The sequence below is a fragment of the Choloepus didactylus genome, chromosome 16, assembly GCF_015220235.1.
Source record: "Choloepus didactylus isolate mChoDid1 chromosome 16, mChoDid1.pri, whole genome shotgun sequence".
Lineage (NCBI taxonomy): Eukaryota > Metazoa > Chordata > Mammalia > Pilosa > Megalonychidae > Choloepus > Choloepus didactylus.
Genome location: NC_051322.1, coordinates 60,183,951 through 60,211,671, shown reverse-complemented (window position 1 = coordinate 60,211,671; position 27,721 = coordinate 60,183,951). Strand labels below are relative to the sequence as shown.

The following is a 27,721-nucleotide window of genomic DNA, read 5'->3' as shown; positions in this document are numbered from 1 at the left end:
CTTGACTCCCTTTTATCTATTCTCCTCTCACATGCAGATACACCTGAGAGTTGAAAACTCAGGCCTGAACATATAAGGTCTCTAAACCCTTGAAGCCATTTCCAAGTTCCAAACGTGATTTCTGATATGCTACTCACTCCATTCCATCACATCCCTTCCACCCCTGGGGCCCTGTCGGAAACTTCATAGCAAGGTGTTAACTAGAACCCAAGCACCTTAGAGATGCAGGTGTTGGTGGCATTGGTGTGTGTGTGAGATATTAAATGTGTATACATGTGGAACTCAAATGAATGCCACGGGAATAGTTTGGAGCACTTCCCATGTGCTAGGTCCTGATGATAAAAAGATGAAAAGATAGAAATCTATTCTCTCTTCAAAGAAAGATAAGGATTGAAATGGGCTGGCGGGGGGTCTACAGAGGAATCCCCTTAGAAGTCAGGCTTCACAAAGCAGTTAGAGACGGGTATAGAGATGAGTACAGACTGGCCAGGAAAGCAAACAGGAGGAAGGTGTTCCAGGCCGAGGGAAAAGCAGAGGAAATGTGAGACGACATGAAGTGCCCTGGAAGACATGCGTAACCTGAAGTCAGAGATGAGAAATGCAGGAAGGAGATGAAGGCTCAGAGCATGAAGGGCCATATCTGCCAGGTTGTGGGGTTTTTATTTCATACCCTAGGCAATGGGAAGCTACTGAAAAATCTCAGGCTGGGGAAGAGAGTCGACCAGACATGTTGGGCTTCCAAGCTGAGGCATGTGTGTTAAAAATAATTGAAATCAGAGGGAAGTAGGATTCTTTCTTCATCACTGGAAAAAAAAAAAATAAACAAAGTTCTTACCTCAGCTCTGGGTAGAAATCTCTGCTTCTTCCTCTGGAAGTACAGCTTCGTCTTCTCCTTTGTGGTTTTTGTGCTGGTGCTTTCTTAATCTGGACGTGCAAGCGAAGCAGCCAGCTGGCTGGGGTCCCGTGCCCTGCCCCGGACATACCCATGCGTCGGGGTTGATGAATGAACTCTTCCCTCTGACCTTTGCAACCCCACCCTCCCCACTGCGCAGCATTGGTCCTTCTCCATTGAACATCGTGGATGGAGATTCATGAGCCCCCTGGGGAGCAGAGAATTTCACTCTAAATCACTTGTCTGCAGCCCCCAGAGGCCACTACTTAGGGAACATTAGCAACAGCTTTAGTATTTTGAACTCTGACCTGAATAAATTGTGATCACTCTGAAGATAATCTTTCTCTTCTGCTCTTTGTTCCTTTTATTTCTTCTCTTTTTTCTCCATGGTTTTATCTCTATTTCCTTTGCTTTTCCAAAAATCTTATGTTGCATGGACCTGGTTTGGTGCAAGTGAAACTTTCTGCCTGTTAGAACTTTTTCTCCTAAGTAAAGATGAAGTGTTGTGGGAAAAAGACTAAACAATCTATCCAGTCCTGGTCTACCAAATACAGCAAACTTTCCTTTTCTCCTTGCTACTCCAAAGGAGCAAGTGCTGGGGAGGGCACGACTGTGGAAAACCCTTCTACATGTTTCCATCACGTTCTGCTCAATCCTCACCAAGGGCATTCATAATTACTTTTGGTAGATTAAATGTAAGGGTCTTGAAGACACTGGTGGAAAGGAAAAACCGGGAGGTCGAACTGCTGAAAGTGGGAGAGAAGGCAAAGGAGGGTAGGTGTATGGGGGAAGAAGGAAGGCAGGTGAGAACTGAGAGAGTAACGCTCTAGGAGACAAAAGGAAAAGGGAAAATCAATTGAGAAGAAGCACACAGTGTCAGGGAAAAAGGTCTTGAAAGGACAAGACAAAATGTGGTTCTCATAGTAAATTCTCTGGCACTCAGAATCTCCCCATGGAGAACAGAACTAACTGCTACGTGTAAGAAACTTGTTATCTGCAACTTTGATAGTAACTGCCAGAAAACCAATTACGAAGACCTCATTGTAAGTTCCTGGAAGGGAGGAACTGGGTGCTGTTTGTCTGGTTCTTCCTCCCTCACTAGCCAATTTCATCTTGCTGTTTTCATTCACAAAGCAATACACTTGGGTTTTTACAGTTTCACAGGAATGGAAGAATATTCTCCAAGCCTTGGCACCTGTTCTTGCAGCTACTTTCCCTAAGCAGTGGAGCAACTTAAAATAGCCATTTGTCTGGCCATGTTTATAACAATTTTTGTTTTTAATTCACAGCTAGGGCTTGTGTACTCCTTATGTGCAGCCTGGCTAATGCTGAGAACGGAGCCCTCCAGGAAAAGTGCCAGGCAGTGGAAGTCAGTGTCAACAGTGGAAAAGTGTGTTGGCCGCTCTGGCGTAGTCCACCCACAAGGAATAGTTGTGGTATTTTTTTAAATGTCTCTTTGGGATATGAGCAGGGCTGATACTCAGCTAGGGAGTGTGCTGATTAATCAGTGCCGGTGCCAGAGTGACTTTTAAATTGTAATATCACCCCTAGATATGGGATTAGGGCTGAAGATACGGGGTTAGCGTACAATCTCACATTCTCCTTTTGGTTGAGCTGGTATTTGGGGTAGGAGATGCTTTAACATCTGAATTAAACTGAGGCTCTCCCAGTGGGGAAGGAGTTCATGCCCCACCTACCCACTATCCCCAACCCCAGTCCTCACCCGGCTCAAACTCAGGAGTGAGTGCCTGATGGGTGCCTGAGCTGGTGAGGACCCTTTAAGCTCACGAGTCCCATTCCCCACCCCCACCCCCACCCCAGGCTTCCCCGTCTTTCTTTGGAAGGCAAGGGCTCCAAGTTCAGTCTCTGAATCGACAAAGGCTTAGAGGCTTTTGAAATAAAAAAAGAGGTCTTTAAAACTGCCAAGAAAGGCCAAGGATTCTCTCCACTGCAGCCTGAGTCCAAAAACCCAGCCCCACACACATCTCTCAAATGCTTGGGGAAGCTCATCTCTTTGAGAAACATGGCCCATGCTGTCTTTGGGTCTTGGGCATGGATGCCGAGGAGCAGGCCTTGCTGGAGAGGACGCATGGCTGCTGCCCTGACAGCACACACCGCAGGGCACGGGGGATGAGCCAGTCATCGGCGTCCTCCAGCTTGTGCCATGGGATCCAGCGGGGCATCCCTGTCCTGGATCCTAGGGCTTCTTTGTGAATCTGGACGCCAGCCCACTGACAGGCATCAGATTGCTGGGCTCGTGTGTGCTCAGCGTGTCACACGCTGGCTGCTCCCCTGCCATCTGGAAACCATCAGCATTGAACTGGCTTCAGCTGCTCGCTGTGCACTTGGGTCCCAGGACCTGGAGCCTTTCACTTCCTTTAGAATTTTCAGCTTTCAGGGCAGCCCTCCCCTCCCAGGCCACCATGCTGTTCTGCCCATCCCTCTTCCTTCTCCTCCCCTCTTAGATCCCAAGAACACTGACTCTTGCAGGGCAACCCTGGCATCTGTCCTTTGCCCGTTTCTTGCCCTGTAGGTTTGAACAGAACAGGATTGGGGAAGGTGCAGATAAGTTTTTAAAAGGCCCTTCAGGAAAGGAGCTGTACTTTGCCGTCTCTGCTGCATGCATTTTGGGAAGTGAAATACCTCGGGAGAGCCCTCCCAGGGAATCAGGACTCTAAGCCTCCAGCCATGTAAATTCCTAACAACTGCATTAGGATAACAACTATCGAGTACCTGTCCCTGTGCTAGGAACTTCATTTGCTTCACTCTAATCCATATAATAACTCTGCAGATGGGGAAACTGAGCCTCAGAGAGTTAGGCAGCTAATGAAGGAAGCCCTGGATTCTAAGTGAGGTCTTCCCAATTCCAAAGCCCACACTGTTCCACAACCTCTCACCCCAATTTTGGCCTAGGTGGGGTGGAAGCCCCAAGCAAACTGAGGAGTGAAGGAGGGACAAACATCTGCAGTCCACACTAGATAGGCCAGTCATGGTTTTTCTAAGGAAGCAAAATGATCTTTTGAAAGGAAACTCACACAGTCTGTCAGCCTCTTGCCAACTCTAATACAGCACAACCTGCCAAAAAAAGCCAAACCTTGCTGGGGTATGAAAGCAGCTGTTATAATAAACTCCTCTCCTCTACCTCTTTTTCCTGTTATGGTGGAATGACTGTTTGAAGTAAATGTCTCCAACACATGGATTTTCTGGGGTCATGAACACATTTTTTAGTTGGCAGCCTCTTGCATTTTTTTTTACTGGAGTTAGGAAGTAAACAGAATGCCACACACCATTTCATATTCACATAGTGTAAAGTTCTGTAAGTGAGAACCCCCTGGGTTCTGGAGACCTGATTCCCCATTTCCCAGCCCTTGGGCTGAACCAGCTTTCTCAGACCTTGGGCTTGTTGCAGAAAGAATGGGTTCCAGTCCCTCGTCTCTCTTAAGGGGAATGAGTGCATGGAACATGGAGTCCGATCTGGTTTGAATCCTGCCTCTGCCAATACTTACATGTAACCTCAAATAAGTTACTCTGTGCCTCAGTCTCCTGAGCTAGCCAGTGGTCCTAAAAATAACTGTCATTCAGGTTATCTTGATGTTTAAAACAAAATAAAAATAATCGCTAACATTTAAGGGGTCGTCCAAGTGTTTTACATGTACTAACTCATTTAATCATCTCAATAACCCCGTGAGGCAGATACTGTTCTAGGCTCTAGGGATACAGTAGTGAGTAAAACTGACAGAATTCTCTGCCTGCATGGAACTTGCATTCTTATTGGAGGTGGCCAAAAGATAAGTAAAGTATAATGTATGTTAAATAGTGATAAATGCTATGGAGAAAAATAAACAGGAAAGGGCAATGGACAGTTGGATTGGGAGTTGCATTTGTCGAGAAGGTGATGCCAGAAGGCCTTGGTGAGAGGATAACATTTGAGCATAGAGTTGAAAAAAGGGAAGAAGTAGGCCGTGAGGTTATCCAGGGGGATGGAGTGTCCCAGATGAAACAGCAGTGCAAAGGCTCTGTGGTGTTGTGTCTGGGGTGTTCATGGAGCAGCAAGAAGGCTGGTGTGGCTGGAGCAGCGTGAGCTAGGGGGAGATTAGCTGGATCACTGTCTAGGGGGCAGACAGTGTACAGCCTCACGGGCCTTGGCTCTTTCCCTGAGTGAGAAGAGAAGCTACTAGAGGAGCTTGAGCAGAGGAGGGACGTGATGGAGTTGAACCCAGCTGTGTAGAAAAGACACTTCTGAGCTTTTCACTCCAGCTGCTGCTCCTGCTCTTGGTTCCCACAAGGACGGTTGCCAACTTTTCAAGACTGTTTAAGTAGGACATTTCTTAATGGGACATCTGGGCCTCCACTGTCAACACTGGACTTGTTGATTTTAACCACATATGCACTTTCTCCAACTTGCCCTATATCTGCATCCAGCTTCCTGCCTTCTTCTGGATGGTTCTGTCCTTTGCTGCCAATTTGCACTGGATTGTCTTGATGAATCTACTTAATTGGCTGCAGACACAGCTATGGTCTGTACTCATAATGCATAATGTGTTGCTGTGCTGAAATAGTTGCAGAAGCCAAGGACTCACAGATAAGCATTGCTTGGGCCAGGCAGCCAAGAAAAGCAATGGGTAGGAAGGCTGTAGGAGGAGATGTTTGTAAATAGAATTGCCCCCTTAGTGGTGAGTATGAAGAATGTCAGTGTAACAGACAACCAATGAATTCCATTGTGCAATAGCACCTGTAAATTCCAGTGGGAAATAATTACGATATCTTCATATTTCCCATGAAAGCCTGAGAGGCTGCACATCAAATGTTCTGACCCTAAAGTTTGTGGATGGCTTTTGGAGTCCTTGGGTCTCCTGAAGGTATATCCAAAGATATGTCTGTGGGAATTTTTCTGGGGAGAGGCCATAGCTTTCAAGGTGCTTGCTCCTTGAATGGTTTTATTTACAATTGCTGGCTTTATTTGCAGCATTGGATAATGCTAGTGTGTTCACCTGTGGGTAAGCATGTTAAGAATGGACACATTTCAAAAAGGATTTTTAAAGAGACCTTTTATTTCCCTAATATTAAGACTCTATAACAATTATATTTGGCAAATATTACTTATAGTTTGTCCAAGATAGAAAGTTAAATTATGTTCTCTTAGAAACCATGGAATGTATTTTTTGAGGACACCAAGGCCTGTTTTGTCTCCTTGCTCAGTGCCTCTAAATAATTAGGTAGTCATCCCCTGTGTTTGATCATTTATTCTCACATGCTTCTCAGTGCCCTTGAAACACCTCCAATTCTAGCAATGCTTTGCAGGTAGGTACATCAGCCAAGGGTATTAAAAAAACAACCCAGGCCCTATTTGAAAGTCACCCCCACCCCCAGAGTCGTTCATGAAACAGGACCCACAAGTAAGAGAAGGTCCAAGCTCGGAAGGAAAACAAAGAAAAAACTTAGTAGGGAAGTGTAGCCGCTTCACAGCAGTAGAGTGAATAGAAACATGTTCCTAAAGTCACATTAACAGCATGCTAGCATCTTTCAGGGTTGGGCACAGGGTATGCACTGGTGTTTCTGTTGGTTGATGCTCATCTGCGGATGTGCTGTGAAGTCTATCGCAGTAGTCACTTCCACCCAGTTCAGATACCTAACCTTAATAAACCCTCAAGGGGTTCATAGCGGTGACTTAAAGAAGTCAGCAAAAGGATTTCTTGAGAATGACTGATCCTACTCTCTCTGGAATGCAAAGTATGCCCAGTTTATGGTACATAATTATATTCAATGAACTGTAAAGGACATACAGTGGGTTTTGATGTTGGGTTCCAGTTCCTCCTCACTAAGGAACTGGTAAGAACCCTTAATCAGTGTGCCTAAGGAAATTGTTCTGGCCCTGTCTGAATCAGTGTCCATGTTCCCACACTGCCCTTCATCTCAGCGGCTGCGGCTGCTTCTCTGGCAGGATTAGATGCATCCCAGGAGCTGCCACAACACATCCACTTGCCAGCCTGTTCTGTGGAGAGAGAAAAAGTGTGACAGTCAGAAACATGGTCAAATAGGATGAGTTCATATTGGATAAGTAGATAAGATCTGCAATGTAAATTATGAAACAGAAGTCTGTTTATTTGTTCTGCAATTGCACAAAAATTTCACGTATTTCATCAAGACAGAGTCTTAAAAAGAGGAAAACCACGAGTGTGTCCTGACTACAGAGTCAGCCTGTGTTCTTCTCCACCACCCCTGCTGTTTTAGTCATGGCCTGATCTCAGGGGAGCTGTATTCTAACTTCAGCACACTCATCTCTCAGAGGAATTCATTGTCTTCTGCGACAGGGCTGTAATCTCTCTTCCCTTTAAAGATGGAAAAGAGTGTGAACCTCTTTGGCCAAAGGTCTTTTTCTGCTGGAAGACCAGACTAAAAATGAGTCCCTGCTTGTGAGGCATCATGACACTTCCGGGTGTTGCAACATTAAATGTCCCCCTGGCAGGAAGTAGTTCTATACATACCCTCAAATCACTAAATGCTCAGGATTGTGTAAATTGCATTACCCAGTATCAGGGAAAAACTCTTCCAGGTGTACCCTACAAAATGTTATAAGAAACTGTATTTTGTGCTACTTCTGCACCAACTCTGAGTGCTTGAATTGTCTGCTCCCACTTTGGGTCCAAGACTTCCTTTCAGTGGTGCTTGACTTGATAGAATTGAGACAGTGGAATAAAAATAAATGGAGTCAGTTTGGCCTCTTCAATTTATTACCTAGTTTGTATTTCATGAGAGCAGGTAGAGGGAAAGGAGTTGAGATTGGGGAGGAACTCTGAAATATATTCGGCAAAGAATGCTTTTGTTGTGTAACCTTAGTGCCACAGAGTAGGGGACACAGAACGGATGGGAGAAGCCACCATGGCTGGCTCTCAGTTTGTGTATTGCACAAAGGCCCTGGCAGTGGAGAGGGATGGGAATGGAAATGAGCCCTGCCCTGCTGATCAGCTGTCCAGATACCAAACCACATATTGGAAGCTGATGAGCCATTTGGGAAATTTAAATAACCTCATTTTAACAGTGGAGGCTAGAACGGCACTCATTTCTTTGCCTGACATATTTGATTGATTTTGCCCTAGACGTCCAAATAATTTTACACAGCTGTTGTGCAAATACTAGTTTCACGCCATAGTTTGCTTTGCCTTCAGTCTCCAGAGCCTTTATTACTAACAGAAATTAACTGTATCAGCTCTGTGTCCCAGTGTGGAAAGCACAGATGCTCCACCTCGGGGTCTCCCAGCCTTGTCAGAACACAATTACCCACTGGGAGGAACATTCCTTCCAGCCTGTTTCACCAGGCCTGTTGTTGCTACTGTCATTTCTTTGTTGCCACAGCTCTCCTCTTCCTCCTACTCTGTCTAGATAACCATAAGTCTTTGCTCTTTTCCTAAGAAAAAAAAAAGAGTTTCTATGCCCTGCTCTGTGATCCTTTCCATCCTACCCTAGGCCTGTACAGCCAAACTCCACAGCCTTTGAAACAAAGGAGCCCTCCATGAGCCTCTGCTGCCAGAGCCTCTGACTTTTCTGGCTCCACTTGGATGAACATTTCTCTGATATGATTTGTGCTCATTTGTGGTGAGGGTCTGGGAAGTAGGCAGAAATGGAAACAGATGGATGTTTCCACCTAGTTCAAAGCCAAGAAGACTGCCTTCTATGCTTCAGTCCTATCAATAAAATATAGTAAATATACAATCACACAATCATTTGGGAGCTCTGTTTACCTTAATAAGTTAGCCCTTCTGATTTTATAAGCTTGGTCACAACCATGGTTGTAAGTGGGGTTTTTCTTTTTACTATAGTATACCTTCTTTTGCTTTACTAGGTGTTGTTTATTAGGTGGTGTTTCCCCTAAGCACAGTATAAAATGACAGATTGTTTCAGAGGACCAGTAGGTTGTATTTACTGGTGGTTTGTTGTCTTTACTAACTTTGCTGAGATAACACAGCTGCTTTCCGGCAGGAAGCAGCATTGCATAGTAACTCGAGCTATTGAGTCCGGATTTCACTGCATTCCTCATTTAGGAAAAGACATTTGGTGAATCACTGAATCCTTGTTTTTCAGTTCCTCCTCAGGGCTGTGCATAATGTGATGGTAATGAAATAGTGCTGTCTTAGTGTTTGCAATGATGGCACTGCCGGCCCATGATCAGTAGGACCTGAGCTTCAAAGTTGCTTTTGCAGCAGAAGGGTTGGAAGACCTGGCAGGAAGAGCCCCCTCTCTGGACCATTCCAAAAGGTCTTCCTTGGTCTGCCAAACCAAGCCCATCCTTAGGATCCAGTTGTATAGTGGTCCACTCAAGACAGGTGCCTCTTCTTAACTGGGAGGGATCCTTTTACCCCAGAATATTTCAAATAATAAGTGATTTCACACAATGTTCTAAACTATATACAATTTTACTACAAAGTAATGTAAACAAAAATATGCTGCAAATTAGAAATAAAATATATGAATGAATCCCTGTTGGGTGACTGATACTGACTCCAAATTCCACATTCACTGTGGTAGTGGAGAAAACCCTGAGCCAGGTGTGGATTAAGTTCTCATCCAAAGCCTCTTCTTTCAGTCTGTTTAACCAGTTTAAAACCCTAATTAGGAGCTGTTTGGCCATTTGAGAAATAAAATTCATTTCTTTATGAAATACAATTAAGTGATTTTGCCTTAAGAAGTTCCTAGCATTCCACTTGACTATTGTATGTTGATTTTCTGCCATCTCTGATGTCCATTGTTCACTTGTTACTAGAGCTGATGTTCTCCTGGGCAAACTTTACAATTCTCTGCTCTAAGGGCTCAAGTTCAAAAGGCCTTCAGCCTCCCCTATGAACAGCTCAGCCGGTGCACTTCTAATGTTTTTCTCCTGTTTCTGTCTCTGGGTCTGATGGCAGATATTTGTGCATCACATACCTATAAGGAAGTTTCATTTTCTTTTGTGCTCTTGGATCTTTTTTCTGCCCAGTAGATGAGGTTCTAATTCCTGCCTGATTTTAGGATTCCTTCCAGACTGGAGGAAGTCTGGAAGGTATCCTAAACCTTCTGGACTGTAATTTGAAGTCCCTTCTTCTGTGGTGACTCCTCCATCTGAATCGAAATGTGTCTTCCACAGCAGCCTGTCTTTGAGCTGATTCACCTGGGCTCTGCCTCTTAACTTTGCCATGCTCACCTCAGGTGGGTGACAGATCAGGGCCAGTCCTCCTGTGCATTGTCCCCACATGAGAAGGAGATTCACTTTCATGTTGGTTGGGCAGAGTTAAGTCAAACCTGCTTTCATGGTTTGGAGTGAAGTTAACAGACCTGCGGGACTTGAACCTTAAACATCGTCAACTTCACAGGAACCTAGAATTCTCACCCTACAGAGATTATGAATTTGAAATTTCATTATGTTTCCAAGAAAGTTTTGAATTCAAAACACCAAATTTGCATAAATATTACTGATGCATATAAAATTTATCTAACCTCAAGGAGGAGGGAAGGAGTAATACAGCAGTATAATCTTCACTGTGCCCAGGCTTGATTGTGCTGGTGACCCTGAACTTCTCAAGTGGGTGCTCCCGATGGACAGAGAAGTTGTTGGATTCTGTTCAAATGTGATGCAGTAGGTCGAGTGGTGTGAGGGCAAATGTGTGACAACCAGGTCTCCAGGAGGAAAAAGCCCTGCTTTGCAGCGTTCCGTGGTGTCAGTACTCCCACCATGACCCATTTCAAGCAACCAAAGTGAAATCACTGAGCGTGGAGGTGGGAAGAGATGTAAACAATGGGCTCTCCTCAGTCAGTAGAAACTGGCTCTAGCCCACCCCAGATAAATCTCTAGGAAAGTGTGAATTTGAATTTTACTTTGGAAATCTTAAAAAACAAAAAAAACAAACCTCTTCACTGTCTGAAGATAGTCACCGTGTGTGTGTGTGTGTGTGTGTGTGTGTGTGTGTGTACATGTACAAATGTAGGTATTTAGCCATCTTCTTATCCAGTTATTTCCATTGTAAACAATTTTCTAAATTTAACTCTATGAACTCTTTAAAGAGGCATGGAAAATTTAATAAGCATACATTTTTCCCATTACTTTATATTGAATTATAATCCATTGCATACTTTCCAAGGATTTTTATTTAGTGGTTTTCCATTTTTATTCCCCAGTTTTTTTCCTTTGACCTCTAAAACAGTAGTTACCTGCCCCATGCAAAAATTTCTTCCTTTTTCTGTCCTTTGTCCAGTTTTAATAACTACTATGTGGCTGATGAATGGGATGCACCTCAGTGAGTCTGGTGGTCAGACTCACCCCTCATAGCCTTTGTGGACCGTTAGTCTGTAAAATAGGTCCCTCCCTTCCCCCTCATTATTTCTTTTTTTTTTTTTTTTTTTTTTTTTAATCATCATTTTATTGAGATATATTCACATACCACGCAGTCATACAAAACAAATTGTACTTTCGATTGTTTACAGTACCATTACATAGTTGTACATTCATCACCTAAATCAATCCCTGACACCTTCATTAGCACACACACAAAAATAACAAGAATAATAATTAGAGTGAAAAAGAGCAATTGAAGTAAAAAAGAACACTAGGTACCTTTGTCTGTTTGTTTGCTTCCCCTACTTTTCTACACATCCATCCATAAACTAGACAAAGTGGAGTTTGGTCCTTATGGCATTCCCAATCCCACTGTCACCCCTCATAAGCTACATTTTTATACAACTGTCTTCGAGATTCATGGGTTCTGGGTTGTAGTTTAATAGTTTCAGGTATCCACCACCAGCTACCCCAATTCTTTAGAACCTAAAAAGGGTTGTCTAAAGTGTGCGTAAGAGTGCCCACCAGAGTGATCTCTCGGCTCGTTTTGGAATCTCTCTGCCACTGAAGCTTATTTCATTTCCTTTCACATCCCCCTTTTGGTCAAGAAGATGTTCTCCATCCCACGATGCCGGGTCTACATTCCTCCCCGGGAGTCATATTCCACGTTGCCAGGGAGATTCACTTCCCTGGGTGTCTGATCCCACGTAGGGGGGAGGGCAGTGATTTCACCTTTCAAGTTGGCTTAGCCAGAGAGAGAGGGCCACATCTGAGCAACAAAGAGGCATTCAGGAGGAGACTCTTAGGCACAAATACAGGGAGGCCTAGCGTCTCCTTTGCAGCAACCGTCTTCCCAAGGGTAAAACTTATGGTAGAGGGCTCAACCCATCAAACCACCAGTCCCCTATGTCTGTGGTCATGTTAGCAACCATGGAGGTGGGGTAGGCGAATACCCCTGCATTCTCCACAGGCTCCTCAAGGGGGCACTACATCTTTTTTTTTTTTTTCCTTGTTTGTCTTTTTTCTTTCTTTTTTTTTTTTTTTTTAACTTTCCCTTCTTTTTTCAAATCAACTGTATGAAAAAAAAAGTTAAAAAGAAAACAAACATACAATAAAAGAACATTTCAAAGAGACCATAGCAAGGGAGTAAGAAAAAGACAACTAACCTAAGATAACTGCTTAACTTCCAACATGTTCCTACTTTACCCCAAGAAAGTTACATAATATAGCAACATTTCAGTGAACTTGTTCCTACTACATCCATCAGAAATTAACAGACCATAGTCATTTCTGGGCATCCCCAGAACGTTAAATAGCTTATCTGATCTTCTTGGATTATTGTTCCCCCTTCCTTAATTGCTCTCTATTGCTAGTTCCCCTACATTCTACATTATAAACCATTTGTTTTACATTTTTCAAAGTTCACATTAGTGGTAGCATATAATATTTCTCTTTTTGTGCCTGGCTTATTTCGCTCAGCATTATGTCTTCAAGGTTCATCCATGTTGTCATATGTTTCACCAGATCGTTCCTTCTTACTGCCGCGTAGTATTCCATCGTGTGTATATACCACATTTTATTTATCCACTCATCTGTTGAAGGACATTTGGGTTGTTTCCATCTCTTGGCAATTGTGAATAATGCTGCTATGAACATTGGCGTGCAGATATCTGTTCGTGTCACTGCTTTCCGATCTTCCGGGTATATACCGAGAAGTGCAATCGCTGGATCGAATGGTAGCTCTATATCTAGTTTTCTAAGGAACTGCCAGACTGACTTCCAGAGTGGCTGAACCATTATACAGTCCCACCAACAATGAATAAGAGTTCCAATTTCTCCACATCCCCTCCAGCATTTGTAGTTTCCTGTTTGCTTAATGGCAGCCATTCTAACCGGTGTTAGATGGTATCTCATTGTGGTCTTAATTTGCATCTCTCTAATAGCTAGTGAAGCTGAACATTTTTTCATGTGTTTCTTGGCCATTTGTATTTCCTCTTCAGAGAACTGTCTTTTCATATCTTTTGCCCATTTTATAATTGGGCTGTCTGTACTATTGTCATTGAGTTGTAGGATTTCTTTGTATATGCAAGATATCAGTCTTTTGTCAGATACATGGTTTCCAAAAATTTTTTCCCATTGAGTTGGCTGCCTCTTTACCTTTTTGAGAAATTCCTTTGAGGTGCAGAAACTTCTAAGCTTGAGGAGTTCCCATTTATCTATTTTCTCTTTTGTTGCTTGTGCTTTGGGTGTAAAGTCTAGGAAGTGGCCTCCTAATACAAGGTCTTGAAGATGTTTTCCTACATTATCTTCTAGGAGTTTTATGGTACTTTCTTTTATATTGAGATCTTTGGTCCATTTTGAGTTAATTTTTGTGTAGGGGGTGAGGTAGGGGTCCTCTTTCATTCTTTTGGATATGGATAGCCAACTCTCCCAGCCCCATTTGTTGAAAAGACCATTATGGCTCAGTTCGGTGACTTTGGGGGCCTTATCAAAGATCAGTCGGCCATAGATCTGAGGGTCTATCTCTGAATTCTCAATTCGATTCCATTGATCTATATGTCTATCTTTGTGCCAGTACCATGCTGTTTTGGCAACTGTGGCTTTATAATAAGCTTCAAAGTCAGGGAGTGTAAGTCCTCCCACTTCGTTTTTCTTTTTTAGAGTGTCTTTAGCAATTCGAGGCATCTTCCCTTTCCAAATAAATTTGATAACTAGCTTTTCCAAGTCTGCAAAGTAGGTTGTTGGAATTTTGATTGGGATTGCATTGAATCTGTAGATGAGTTTGGGTAGAATTGACATCTTAATGACATTTAGCCTTCCTATCCATGAACATGGAATATTTTTCCATCTTTTAAGGTCCCCTTCTATTTCTTTTAGTAGAGTTATGTAGTTTTCTTTGTATAGGTCTTTTACATCTTTGGTTAAGTTGATTCCTAGGTACTTGATTTTTTTAGTTGCTATTGAAAATGGTATCTTTTTCTTGAGTGTCTCTTCAGTTTGTTCATTTCTAGCATATAGAAACATTACTGACTTATGTGCATTAATCTTGTATCCCGCTACTTTGCTAAATTTGTTTATTAGCTCTAGTAGGTGTATCGTTGATTTCTCAGGGTTTTCTAGATATAAGATCATATCATCTGCAAACAATGACAGTTTTACTTCTTCTTTTCCAATTTGGATGCCTTTTATTTCTTTGTCTTGCCGGATTGCCCTGGCTAGCACTTCCAGCACAATGTTGAATAACAGTGGTGACAGCGGGCATCCTTGTCTTGTTCCTGATCTTAGAGGGAAGGCTTTCAGTCTCTCACCATTGAGTACTATGCTGGCTGTGGGTTTTTCATATATGCTCTTTATCATGTTGAGGAAGTTTCCTTCAATTCCTACCTTTTGAAGTGTTTTTATCAAAAAGGGATGTTGGATTTTGTCAAATGCTTTTTCAGCATCTATTGAGATGATCAATTGATTTTTCCCTTTCGAGTTTTAATGTGTTGTAATACATTGATTGTTTTTCTTATGTTGAACCATCCTTGCATGCCTGGAATGAACCCCACTTGGTCATGGTGTATGATTTTTTTAATGTGTCTTTGGATTCGATTTGCAAGTATTTTGTTGAGGATTTTTGCATCTATATTCATTAGGGAGATTGGCCGGTAGTTTTCCTTTTTTGTAGCATCTTTGCCTGGTTTTGGTATTAGATTGATGTTAGCTTCATAAAATGAGTTAGGTAGTGTTCCATTTTTTTCAATGTTTTGAAAGAGTTTGAGTAAGATTGGTGTCAGTTCTTTCTGGAAAGTTTGGTAGAATTCCCCTGTGAAGCCATCTGGCCCTGGGCATTTATTTGTGGGAAGATTTTTGATGACGGATTGGATCTCTTTGCTTGTGATGGGTTGGTTGAGGTCTTCTATTTCTTCTCTGGTCAGTCTAGGTTGTTCATATGTTTCCAGGAAATTGTCCATTTCTTCTACATTATCCAGTTTGTTGCCATACAGTTGTTCATAATATCCTCTTATAATTTTTTTAATTTCTTCAGGATCTGCAGTTATGTCACCTTTTTCATTCATTATTTTGTTTATATGGGTCTTCTCTCTTTTTGATTTTGTCAGTCTAGCTAGGGGCTTGTCAATCTTGTTGATCTTCTCAAAGAACCAACTTTTGGTGATATTTATCCTTTCTATTGTTTTTTTGTTCTCTATGTCATTTATTTCTGCTTTAATCCTTGTTATTTCTTTTCTTGTACTTGGTTTAGGATTGGTTTGCTGTTCATTTTCTAGCTTCTTCAGTTGATCCATTAGTTCTTTGATTTTGGCTCTTTCTTCCTTTTTAATATATGCGTTTAGTGCTATAAATTTCCCCCTTAGCACTGCTTTTGCTGCATCCCATAGGTTTTGGTATGTTGTGTTCTCATTTTCATTCGTCTCTATATATTTAGCAATTTCTCTTGCTATTTCTTCTTTAACCCACTGATTGTTTAGGAGTGTGTTGTTTAACCTCCAGGTATTTGTGAATTTTCTAAGTCTCTGATGGTTATTGACTTCTAATTGTATTCCATTGTGGTCAGAGAATGTGCTTTGAATAATTTCAATCTTTTTAAATTTATTGAGGCTTGTTTTATGTCCCAGCATATGATCTATTCTGGAGAAAGTTCCGTGAGCACTAGAAAAGTATGTGTATCCTGGTGATTTGGGATGTAATGTCCTGTAGATGTCTGTTAAATCTAATTCATTTATCAGATTGTTTAGGTTTTCAATTTCCTTATTGGTCTTCTGTCTGGTTGATCTATCTATAGGAGAGAGTGATGTGTTGAAGTCCTCCCACAATTATTGTGGAAACATCAATTGCTTCCTTTAGTTTTGCCAATGTTTCTCTCATGTATTTTGTGGCACCTTGATTGGGTGCATAGACATTTACGATTGTTATTTCTTCTTGCTGAATTGCCCCTTTTATTAGTATGTAGTGGCCTTCTTTGTCTCTCAAAACATCCCTGCATTTGAAGTCTATTTTATCTGAGATTAATATTGCTACACCTGCTTTCTTTTGGCTGTAGCTTGCATGAAATATTTTTTTCCATCCTTTCACTTTCAGTTTCTTTGTGTCCCTGTGTCTAAGATGAGTCTCTTGTATGCAACATATTGATGGTTCATTTTTTTTGATCCATTCTGCGAATCTATATCTTTTAATTGGGGAGTTTAATCCATTTACATTCAACGTTAAAACCGTGAAGGCATTTCTTGAATCGGCCATCTTATCCTTTGGATTATGTTTGCCATATTTTTCCCTCTCTCTATTAATATCCTTTATTGTACCCATACCGAATCTCTTTAGTACTGAACCTTTCTCCAAGTCTCTCTGTCCTGTCTTTGTTTCTCTGTCTGTAGGGCTCCCTTTAGTATCTCCAGTAGGGCAGGTCTCTTGTTAGCAAATTCTCTCAGCATTTCTTTGTCTGTGAAAAATTTAAGCTCTCCCTCAAATTTGAAGGAGAGCTTTGCTGGATAAAGTATTCTTGGCTGGAAATTCCTCTCACTCAGAATTTTAAATATATCATGCCACTGCCTTCTCGCCTCCATGGTGGCTGCTGAGTAGTCACTACTTAGTCTTATGCTGTTTCCTTTGTATGTGGTGAATTGCTTTTCTCTTGCTGCTTTCAGAACTTGCTCCTTCTCTTCTATGTTTGACAGTGTGATCAGTATATGTCTCGGAGTGGGTTTTTTTGGATTTATTCTATTTGGAGTTCGCTGAGCATTTATGATTTGTGTATTTATGTTGTTTAGAAGATTTGGGAAGTTTTCCCCAACAATTTCTTTGAATACTCTTCCTAGACCTTTACCCTTTTCTTCCCCTTCTGGGACACCAATGAGTCTTATATTCGGACGTTTCATATTATCTATCATATCCCTGAGGTCCATTTCGAGTTTTTCAATTTTTTTCCCCATTCTTTCTTTTATGCTTTCATTTTCCATTCTGTCATCTTCCAGGTCACTGATTCGTTGTTCAACTTCCTCTAGTCTTGTACTATGAGTGTCCAGAATCTTTTTAATTTGGTCAACAGTTTCTTTAATTTCCATAAGATCATCCATTTTTTTATTTAGTCTTGCAATGTCTTCTTTATGCTCTTCTAGGGTCTTCTTGATTTCCTTCATATCCCGTACTATGGTCTCATTGTTCATCTTTAGTTCTTTGAGTAGCTGCTCTAGGTGTGTCTCTTCTGGTCTTTTGATTTGGGTGCTTGGGCTTGGGTTATCCATATCGTCTGGTTTTTTCATATGCTTTATAATTTTCTGTTGTTTTTGGCCTCGTGGCATTTGCTGACCTTGATAGGGTTCTTTTAGGGTTTGTAGACCAGTTGAAGTCCTTATCTCTAATTTATCAGATGTACAGCTTCGTGGAGTACACTTTCTCTAACTAACCAGCAGGTGGCGTCCACGAGCCACCTGTTCTCCACAAGCCAGATCTCCCCTGCTTAGCCTTTTTGGTGAGTGGGGGAGTGAGTCTTGTGGGGCCCAATTGGTGTCCCAAGCTTGCTTGTGTAGTTGGTGTTGCCTGCCCTGTATGTGGGGCGTGTTTCTGGGCAGTCGGGGAGGGGGGGTGGCCCTAACAATCAAATCTCCCTGATGATCCTAGAGTTTTAAAGCTACTGCAATAGTCTAATCCTTCAGTTCAGTCGTGCCACAGTTTGTCTCTGCCACTGACCCACAAGTCTTTGGTATTGGCGTATGGCTCCTGAGACTTGCAAGTGGGCCCCTCTTCCAGGCTGTGCACCCCGGGTCCTCTGTTGAGGGATGACTGTGCTATGTCACAGGTGAGTGCCGTCCCCCCAGGGCAGTTCTGGGCTGCTGGGCTGTGTTGGGAGGCTCCCAGTCTGCTCAAATGATGGCTGAATGGGGCTCTGTTAATTCACACTGCTCCCCCTTCCCAGCTCTGGGACATTCAGCTGAGGTTGCAGGGAAGGCTAATGTCCACGCCCAGTTTTGTGGTGTGTGCCTGTTATTTGAAGCACTTCTGTCACACTGGGTTGTCTGGGGCAGCTCTGGGCTATGGGGCTGGCGATGGGCAGGAGTGTTTCCTGTCCACCAGGATGGTGGCTGTGAGCGGACACCCCCCTTTTCTTGGGAAGTTGTGTTGTTTAGTGAATTTTCTCAGCCACTGGATTATTGCCTTTTGTCTCAGAGCTCTCTTAGTTCTGCTCTTGACTTGACGTGCCCAAATTTCAATTCTTTGAAGCTTTCTGTATTGAGCTTCTTAGAGTAATTGTTTTAGAAAAAGCAAAAAGGATTTAAAAAAAAAAAAAAAAACAAAAACAAAAACAAAAAAAAACGGCCCTCCTCAGAGATCTAATGGGTTATTGAAATGCTAATAGACAAAGCAACCAGGGCCATTAAGGAAAGGTGCACAGGGCAGAGAGATCAGCCTTGCTTCGGGATTTGCATATGCGCCTCAAGGCCTGATCTCCGCCCTTCCCCTTTCTGTGTTCACCAGAACTCCAAAAATCCTCTGCTTTTATTTTGGAGTTTTTCGTGTTGTTTTTTTTCTATGCCTGTCTCCTCTCTGCTGGGCTGGCTGCTCTCAGAGTCTCTGGTGTCTGGTCTCAGTCTATCTATGGTTGGAGTTTGAATCAGTAGAATGAGTTTCGGATAAGAGCAGCCACTGCAATTCTCCCTTCTCCTTCCTGGAGCTGACAGCCCCTCCTCCCCCGGGACTGAGCCTGGCAGGGAGGGGCGCGGGTCCCCTGGCCGCAAAAACTTACAGATTTCGCTGATCTCAGCAGTTCCACGTTTTCATGAGTGTTGTATGAAGTATGCCCAAAGACAGATTGCTCTGTGGTGTCCAGTCCACGCAGTTCCTGGCTTTTTACCTACTTTCCTGGAGGAGTAACTAAAACATACAGCTCACCAGTCTGCCATCTTGCCGCGTTGCTCCCCCTCATTATTTCTTTGCCAACTTTTCCTCATTTGGGGCATTTCAAATTAGGTGACTCATTCTCATTAAAGTTTGGAATTGAGACTACATTCAGTGCAGAAGAGATATTTAAGACATTGACAGTAAAATCAGTCGCTGTGTCTGGGCTCACTTTCTCTTAATTCTAAGTGTCCTCGATTATAGTCTTCACTTGAAGAAAGTGAAACACACTTATTCACAGAGGAATGAGGAATGTCTGTCAGCCTGATTGATATTTTCATTTACATTGAGGTCCATTTTTTCCCCATCAAAACATGAGTTTTGCTGGTTAAAAAAAAATCAGGTAGGTATGTGAGTCATAGTGGATTTAGTCTTTTTTTCCCCCTGCATTTTCACATGCCCCAACACTTTTTCAGTGAAAAACAACAGAGACTGTCATTAACCAAGATTTGTCCTGCTTGGCAGTATTCCCCATCATTATTATTAGTTCCTCAGCCACCCCAAAATGACACTTGAAAGCAACAATACTCAAGCAAGAGTTGCATGGTGGGCTTGCCTTTCTTATCTTTGCCCCATCAGATTTAGTTCTGTGAGTGTTGAGAGACACAAAAAATGCAGAAATGCTGGGCTGCTTTGGAATCTTGGGATTCACATCAGTCTGGGAAGAGTTTGTCTAAAGGAATGCTTTGCATTCTTCTCATTTAGTAACTTACTTTGTATCCCACTCCCCCCCAGTCCTCAGTGAGAACAGAAAATCTCCCTTCAGTCTTCCTTCCAGTTCCTGAGTTGTTGGGAGGAAGATGCTGTTTTAGTGTCTGTATTTTGACTGTCAGGCTCGTCAAAGGCGCTCCCAGGAGTAGAGTGGGATCCGCCTGTCACTTGTCACCTGAAAGACTAGACACAAAGGTGGAAGGGAAGGTTGTGAAGTCCACCACGCCATGAGAGCTGCAGGGAGTGCACTGGTTCCATTCTGGGTGAGGGAGAGTCACTGTGGGAGGGATTGAGCCCTCCTTCCCCGCTGCCAGGATCTCCACACCAGTCACGTTTCGTTTTTTGTTAAACCGCATGAAATGCAGAGTACTGTAGATTAGCAATGTGTTGAGAGAAATGCAAAAGCAATACTAGAAATAAATAAAATCCTTATGCCTACAGGAGGAGATAGCCTTGAAAATGGCCTGTGAGTTATTTAAAAAGTACACAAGTGAATGTGGAATTATGCAACACAGACCACACAGATACTAAGGGGATTCAGGCCCAGTCGGGCTTTGTGCAAGTCTAGTTAGGAAAGGATTTATTGAGGAGGAAACTTGTAAGGTGTATTTTTTTTAACATTTTATTTTGAAATAATTTCAACCTTACAGGACAGTTGCAAAAATAATGCAAAACTCATACAGAGAACGCCGATATACACCCACTTTTAACATTTTGCCATCCTTGCCTTATCATTCTCTCTATCCATCTGTCTCTCTGTCCGCCCACTCATCTATCTGTCCATCTGTCTATTCTCTAAACATTTGAGTAGGTTGCATATATCATGCTCCTTGATCACTTAATACTTCTATGTGTATTTCCTAAGAGCAAGGATATTCACTATGTAAAGAATAGGGTTTTGAAGGAAGTCATTTGGTAGAGAGGGAAGAATGTTTAACAGAGAAGGAGGGAAAGTCTCAGGACTCAGAGGGAATAAGCAGACTTTGGAGGGGAGCAGAGGAAGTGCAGGGGGCCGCGTCAACTGCAGCCCCCCACCCCCACCCCCACCCAAAGACCCTGGTGCTCTTCTCCACGCTCTTTCCAGCCTTTGCTCAAATGTCACTCTCTGAAGCCTCCTCCCACCACCCGGTTTAAAATTACCGTCCACCTCCTCTCCCACATGCCCTTCACCCATCCCTTGCTTTCCTTTCTCCACAGCATTTATCACCTTCTAAAATACCTACTGCAGTATAAGCTTCATAAGGGCAGATATTTTTGTCTGTTAGGTCACCATGATACACAGTGCTTAGGATTATTTCTTAAATAAATGAGTAAATGGGCTGTAGTAAGAAACAAGTATGGTAAAGTGGGCAGTGTTTGGGGGTCTGAATTCTGGCCGGGAATCAGGAAACCTGACCCCTAGAGCCAGGCCTGTAACCTAGGGCTGGACAGTGGGGTTCACTGGGCTTCCGCATCCTCACTGGTAAAATGAATATTGACCTAGAGGACAGCGAATGTTCCTCTAGGCCTGGAGGTTCTGAGAACCTGTGTGAGCAGAGGGTGCCAGCTGGTGAGCATCTTGGAATCTACTTTAAGCCTCTTGGAGCTGTTACCATGGCAGTGGGGAAATATGATCCATTTCTGAACCACAGGGTGAAGATGGTGTTTGTAAAAATAATTGGTTTTGCCAGTCTATACTGTGTAGATTTTTTTTAACGGGGGGTAGAGAGTGGCACAGAGGCTAGAGATAAATTAATTTCTATCACCATTTAATAATCCCTTCTTCCACCTCTTTCCTTTCCACTTACTTTTCTCACCCAACTCCTACAGACTTGAACCACCTGCAGTTCTTTGGGTCCATAGATGAATGATGAGCCAGTGAAGACTTGACTTTTGAGGTTCCCATTTCACGGTACTAGAACTTTGAGAGAAGACTCAATAAGGTCCACCAACTTGTTTTGGTTTCAAGCTTAAACTGAGCAAGGCCCCTGAGAGTCCCATAGTTGCCTTGAAATTATAAAGCTTCTCTTCCAGCCCACCCCCATGCAAAAATTCCATCACTATTGAGAGATGGTTCCCCCAAGGAGCTAGCAGACCATACCAGCCAAACCTTCAAGCCAATCCTGGCTCCTCACGGAGATAAGGAGTGCTTATTTAGAGTGGAATTAACTTGCTCTTACGTATTTCACCACAGAATAATAAGAGAGAAATTATAGCCCATAGAAGCCTCAGGCCTGTCATATTAACTTACTGGAGACTGAATTTTATTGTTCATTTCTGAGAAAAGCTTTACTATGAACATTTTTGAAAGGATGTTTCTCCTCCCCTTTATTTTGATGGAACCCTTCTTAAGCCGCAGGCCTAACATGTCACCTTTCTACATTTTTTTTTGGTTGTTTGTTGTTTGTCTGTTTTTTGTTCCTTTTTTTACTTCTGGAGGTAAATAAGGTTGGAGAAGCAACATGTCATAGATCTGGTTTCAGCCACACACTGGCTTGGTTACTCAACCTTCTCAATCCCACTTTTCTTATCTATAAAATTAGGGTCTGAATCCCTCTTTGCAGCACTATTAAAGGGATTGTAAATAACTAGGAGGGGGATCTGGCGCATAGCAGGTCTGTAGTCACTGCAGCCATGCGCAGCAATTCCTCTTGCATTTGTAGCAACAGCAAACTTGCAAAACAAATGTATAGTGGCCTTCTTCCAAAACGTGTGTGCTGGGCAGGTGTCCAGCTTGATTAGACAACAGTCTGATGACCCAAGCCGGAGCTAAATTTTCATGAGTCATTTTGATTAAAATGTTCAGTGCTTAATCATAGAAGGAATTGTTTGGCAGTGCCAGATAATGAAGTAGTCAGGGTTGTGGACATGTGTCATCAGGATTGTTGACAGTTCACTCTGTGCCCCGGAATAAAATCTATAGTAGCAGAGCCAAGAGAAAGGGGGCCAGCTAGGAGAGAGAAATGCAAGAGATGTGATGGTTGAGCTCCACAATAAGCAAGCATTCCTCTCCTCAGAATTGAAAGCATTTGTGTACAGTTTCTATAATAAAGCATTTCTTATTATAAAAACCACAAAGAGAAAATAATGGCATTATTTCGAGATACTGTATATTCTGGCAGACACTATATATTCTGAGTGGGACCATTATATCTGGCTTTTGCCTACAACAATTATTTTTTTAGTGGACTGGGTATAAATTATAAATTTTAAACAAATAATACATATTCTTTTTTTTAATCTAAATGTTAAAACCCAACCAGAACTGACAGCCTTTTATGAACAGATTTAGTGAAAAAAACTACACCTGTGGTAAGTGCACTGAATTTAAATATAAATTCAGAACGAATGCTAAAGAGTTCATTCTCCTGAAATTCTTCTAAATAATTTTTTTTCTTGTTTGAATGCATCTTTATGAATACAGAGGTGTGGTGAGACTTTATTTATTTTACACAGAAAGTGATTTGACTTCTAATTCTTGTCCTGTTCCCCATTTTCATGATTCTCCACATAGTTTAAGAAACTTGGCATAATGAAATGTACAATGCTGGAATTTGTGTTTTGGGGAACTTAATTACTCACTAATAAAAAGAATCACTAAGTAAATTCATAACCATCATTTAGTAAATGGCCTTTATAAAAGGAAAAGCTAATTACTTGTGGGATAAAATGTTTTATATTTTTAACTTTTATTTTCATGATGTTGCATAGCCTTGAAGTGACTAACCACGATTTTAACTCTTACTGTTTTGTTGCTTTTGAGGGCATTTTAATTATAGGAATTCATTTGAATCATCAGTTTTACTGTTAGAGCCAAATCACTCTCAAGGGCTTATGGGAATATATACCACCAGGGAGTAGATTAATAACTATAAAAAAACCACATGAAAAGATCACTGCAAATCTCAGATCAAGACTTGTGGTTTTCTGGATTTTGCAGTCTACCAGCTTTTTGAAGCTGCTCTTTGGTAACACGATCTTTATAGCAAAGCCACTGAAACTTGTGATACTTCAGCCAGCCCAGAAGCACCCTACCCCACCCCCAGTGCCAGCTCCACCTAACCAGAAAGGGGATTGATTAGCATGTATCCTTTTTAACAGATGAACCCTCCTTTGGTGGTGGACATGGCAGAAAAATATGGATAGTGAAGGAAGACTTTTTCCCCACAAAAAAAGATTGGGAAAACAGGCTGGAATGAAGCCTGGATCACAGCACTTGGGGGGGGGGGGCTCTTTATGGAGAGCCACAGCAGAAGGGAATCCTCTCTGCTGCTGAATTCTTCCAGCCCTTTGCATTGCCATTTCTGTAGCATTTCAATGATTTCCCCTGGCCCTGCTCACCGCCCCGATCTGTAGCCCACACCCCCTGCACTGCTCTTACTTTGAACTTGTGTTATTAGAAGTGCAGCCACACGGGCAACTTTGAGCACAGGGGACCCAATTGTCAGCCTTTTCTGAACTTCCGCGGAATACTTGAGGAGTTAACCAGAATGATTCTGGCTTTGCTTGGCCTCCATACTTTTTTGTATAACAAAGACTTGGATGCTGGAAAATACACACAAAACCTGAGCCAAGAATCTGAGTTCAGTGGGAGATGGCCCAAGAGGGCTAACCAATGGAAAGGCATGGCCCCTTCTGGCCCTTTCTGCCTGTGGCCTGCTGAATTACAGATGTGCTCTTTGGGCCAGGTTTTTTTGATAAGCCAGGTCTCTTGGTGGTAAAGGGGAAAACTGCTTCACTTCCTGAACTAGAATCCCTTATCCGCGGCACTCTGCAGATCAGTTCCCTTTACCTTCCTTCCCCACCATGAGAACAGAGTCCCCAGTCTCTGGAAAGTAATGCTAAGAAAACAAACACTACAAAGGCTGGTAACAGGGGGATGTCTCTCTCCAATGTTTTTTGTGACCATCTAGGTTCAAGGAGGAAGGGTCCCCAGCTAGGAGAGCCAGCAGGGTCTCTTTGTAGTAGGCATCAGTATGTTTGGCCAGATGTCCTCCCAGCAGAGGGCAGAGAGGGGAAGATAAAACAGAAACTTATTAAAAATAAGTCTCAGGAGGGAGAAAAAACAAGTGTCCAGTGGAAAGGGAGGCCCGGCAGTGCCATCTGATATTGATTAAATGCTGATAGTCAGCAGTGGGAAGAGCATGTCGGGAGGAAGTGACCCTGCCCTTTGGAATGTGAACCCGTGACAATGATCTGGGGGTGGATCTGCACTCATACCACATGCACAGGCTGTCTGGTGGCCAGCCCAGGGCTGGCACTCATGGCAAGGGTGGAGGGAAAGACTGCTTGCCCCCGGGGTCAGCACACCTGGCTTCAGAGCAGCCTCACCTGTCGGACCTCACTTGGCTTATCAGTAACATATCGGGGCTTGGCCAGATGACTCGAAACTGCCTTCTCACCCCCAGCCTCTGTTATCTACCATGATCCCCTCCCAGACCAAATCTTCTGAGGCTTTTCTGAGGGAAAATACGAAGTCACCCTAGAGAGGGGGAGAGAGTGCACCCACCGTGGTCCTACAAACTGAAAGGAGTGAAACCCCCAATCAACCATGAAAGTGCCATCCGGTCTTCCCAGAGGAAGTCAGCATCCCCGTGTCTTTCGTGTTTATGATCCGCCGTTGCCATCAAAGCTAGTTGATTCTCTCTGAACATGGAATGTGGCATGTTTGTGGGTGTACCTTTACATCCCCCCTCCCAATTTCAAAAATATTTCACTCTGACTGCCTGTGAGGGTTCTTTGTTTCATTTTAAACTGCCAAATTATAGAGTCACTCAGAGCTGATGGGTGTGTGGCTGTGGGTGTGTGAGGGTGAGTTTTCATCTTGAAGTCAAGTGCATGACATTGGAGGCATAGTTATTTCTTTCTTTGTTTTCCTTTTTGGCAAAGGTCATGACAGCAGTATGTTAGTACAGAGTCAGACTGGAGTGCAGTGGGAGTGGAAGCTTCTGTTAAGATGCCAAGATCTCGCAGAGGAAAGCATGACCAGGGAGAGACACGGTGACGTACAGGAGAGATCCTTAGCATTTGGAGTCAGGCTGACCCAGCTTGGACTCCTGGCTGAGGCAGGTATGGGATGTCATCTCAGCTCTCTCCACCACGCCTCCTTGCAGGGTTTGTGTATGGATGAGAGCTGTTGTGTGTGGAGTACCTGGCACAGTGAACCACAGAAGATGAAGATCGTGATTTAAAAAAAAAAAAAAAAAAAAATCCAAAAGGAAGATTAACAGCACCTGGTGACTGACTGAATTGGAAAATAAGCATAAGAGAAGAATTCAGTGTGTCTTTGAGGCTGTCAGCCTCAGGGAGTAGGATTGTAGTTCTATTTAGGTTGGATGGAAATAAGGAAGTGGGGTGGAAGTTGGAGATCTGGTTTGGCAGGGCTAGTACTGAGATCAGTTTTGGACTTGAGATGTGTTGCAGAGACATACAGGTGGCTATTAAAGAAGTAGGATAGAAAGAAAAGGAGGAACAAGAAATGGGAACATTGTGATGCAGCCAATTTACTCTAGGTCTGTTTGATCAATGAATCAGATTTTACAGCCTCACCTTCAAGGAATTTGCTAACCAAAGGTTGATCCAGCATGACCTTCCTCTAAACTAAACCCTTGTTTCTCAAAGTATGGTCTTCAGATCAAGCATCACCCCATCTTGTTAGAAATGCAGACTGGACTGGGAACTCTGGTAAAGGAGATGTTGAAATCCTGAGTCCTAATTCCGCAGGGAAAGCTGATGGACTGGAAATTCCAGCAGGAGTCGATGTTGAAGCCTTGAGCAGAAATTCTTTTGACTTCCGGAACCCTCAACTCTTGCTATTAAGACCTGTGATTGATTGGATGAGGCCCACTCACCTTGTGGAGGGTGATCTTTACTTAAGGTCACCTGCTTGTAGCTGCTAATCCCATCCACTAAATCCTCCACAGTAACTAGACCCATGTTTGACCCAAACAAGTAGACACGTGCGTAACCTAGTCAAATGAACACATGAAATTAACCATCACACCTACTGAATCAGAATCTGTACTTTGCCAAGATCCCCAGGTGGTTTGTAAGCACTCTACAGGTCAGAAAGTGTGGTCTCCAGACTAGCAGCATCAGCCTCACCTGGGAACCTGTTAGAAATCCAAATTCCCAGGCCTCTTCCCAGACCTTTGGAATTAGACATGCTGTATTTTAACAAATCTTTCAAGTAATTCTGAGGCACCCCAAACTTTGAGAGCCACAGCTCTAAATCATGAAAGAGACAAACTGAACTTTCTCCCATGTCTGTAACCTAGAACACAAGAGGGATTGGTTGAACCCTGACAGTTCATTTTGAGTTATTGTTACATGCTGTTTCTCTCATCATTTTGCATTAAGCACAGCTGAAGAACTCTTTTCACTGAAGCAGGGCATTGTGCGGAAAAGTACAGACCAAAGGAGAGAGACTTCAGCTGTGCCCTAATCCTCCTGACTTACCCATCAAAAGTGATTGAGCACAATTATAGGAAAGCAGTCCTTTATGTACTGCTGTTCCTTGGGGACACTCTTAGTAAGACTCACATCAGGAAACAGGTCAAGAAAACAAGGAAGTTCCTGATAGTGCTTACAATATGATTTCCACATTAAAATGTCCACAGTCTTTGTCTTCTATGTTTCTAATCAATCAGATGGAAAGTTCCCTTTCCATGGATTAGTTTCTGGTGTCACTTGCAGAAGTGATGGTGGTTTCCTACTTAGACTAGGATGCTTTCCAGAAAGTTAAACTTTAAGCAGCAAAAATTTACCTCCTCTCATCAAAAATGTCTGGTTTTTCTGTTTGTTCCACATTTGTTATTCAAACCACTAGTGATAATTTAAGGGTAACTATCTGTTTTCTGTATATATGTAATGTGCAGAAATGATTCTATACTGAGAGTTTTAATTAAAAAACTACCTGTATTTTCTGCTCTAGGTACATGCAA

General features: G+C 42.7%; 1 protein-coding gene across 1 annotated transcript in view; it reads left to right on the top strand.

The window, feature by feature from the left end:
• The window catches only part of COLEC12 (collectin subfamily member 12), a 195,653-nt gene that overhangs the window by 131,888 nt on the left and 36,044 nt on the right, over positions 1 to 27,721 (top strand). The window lies entirely within an intron of this gene.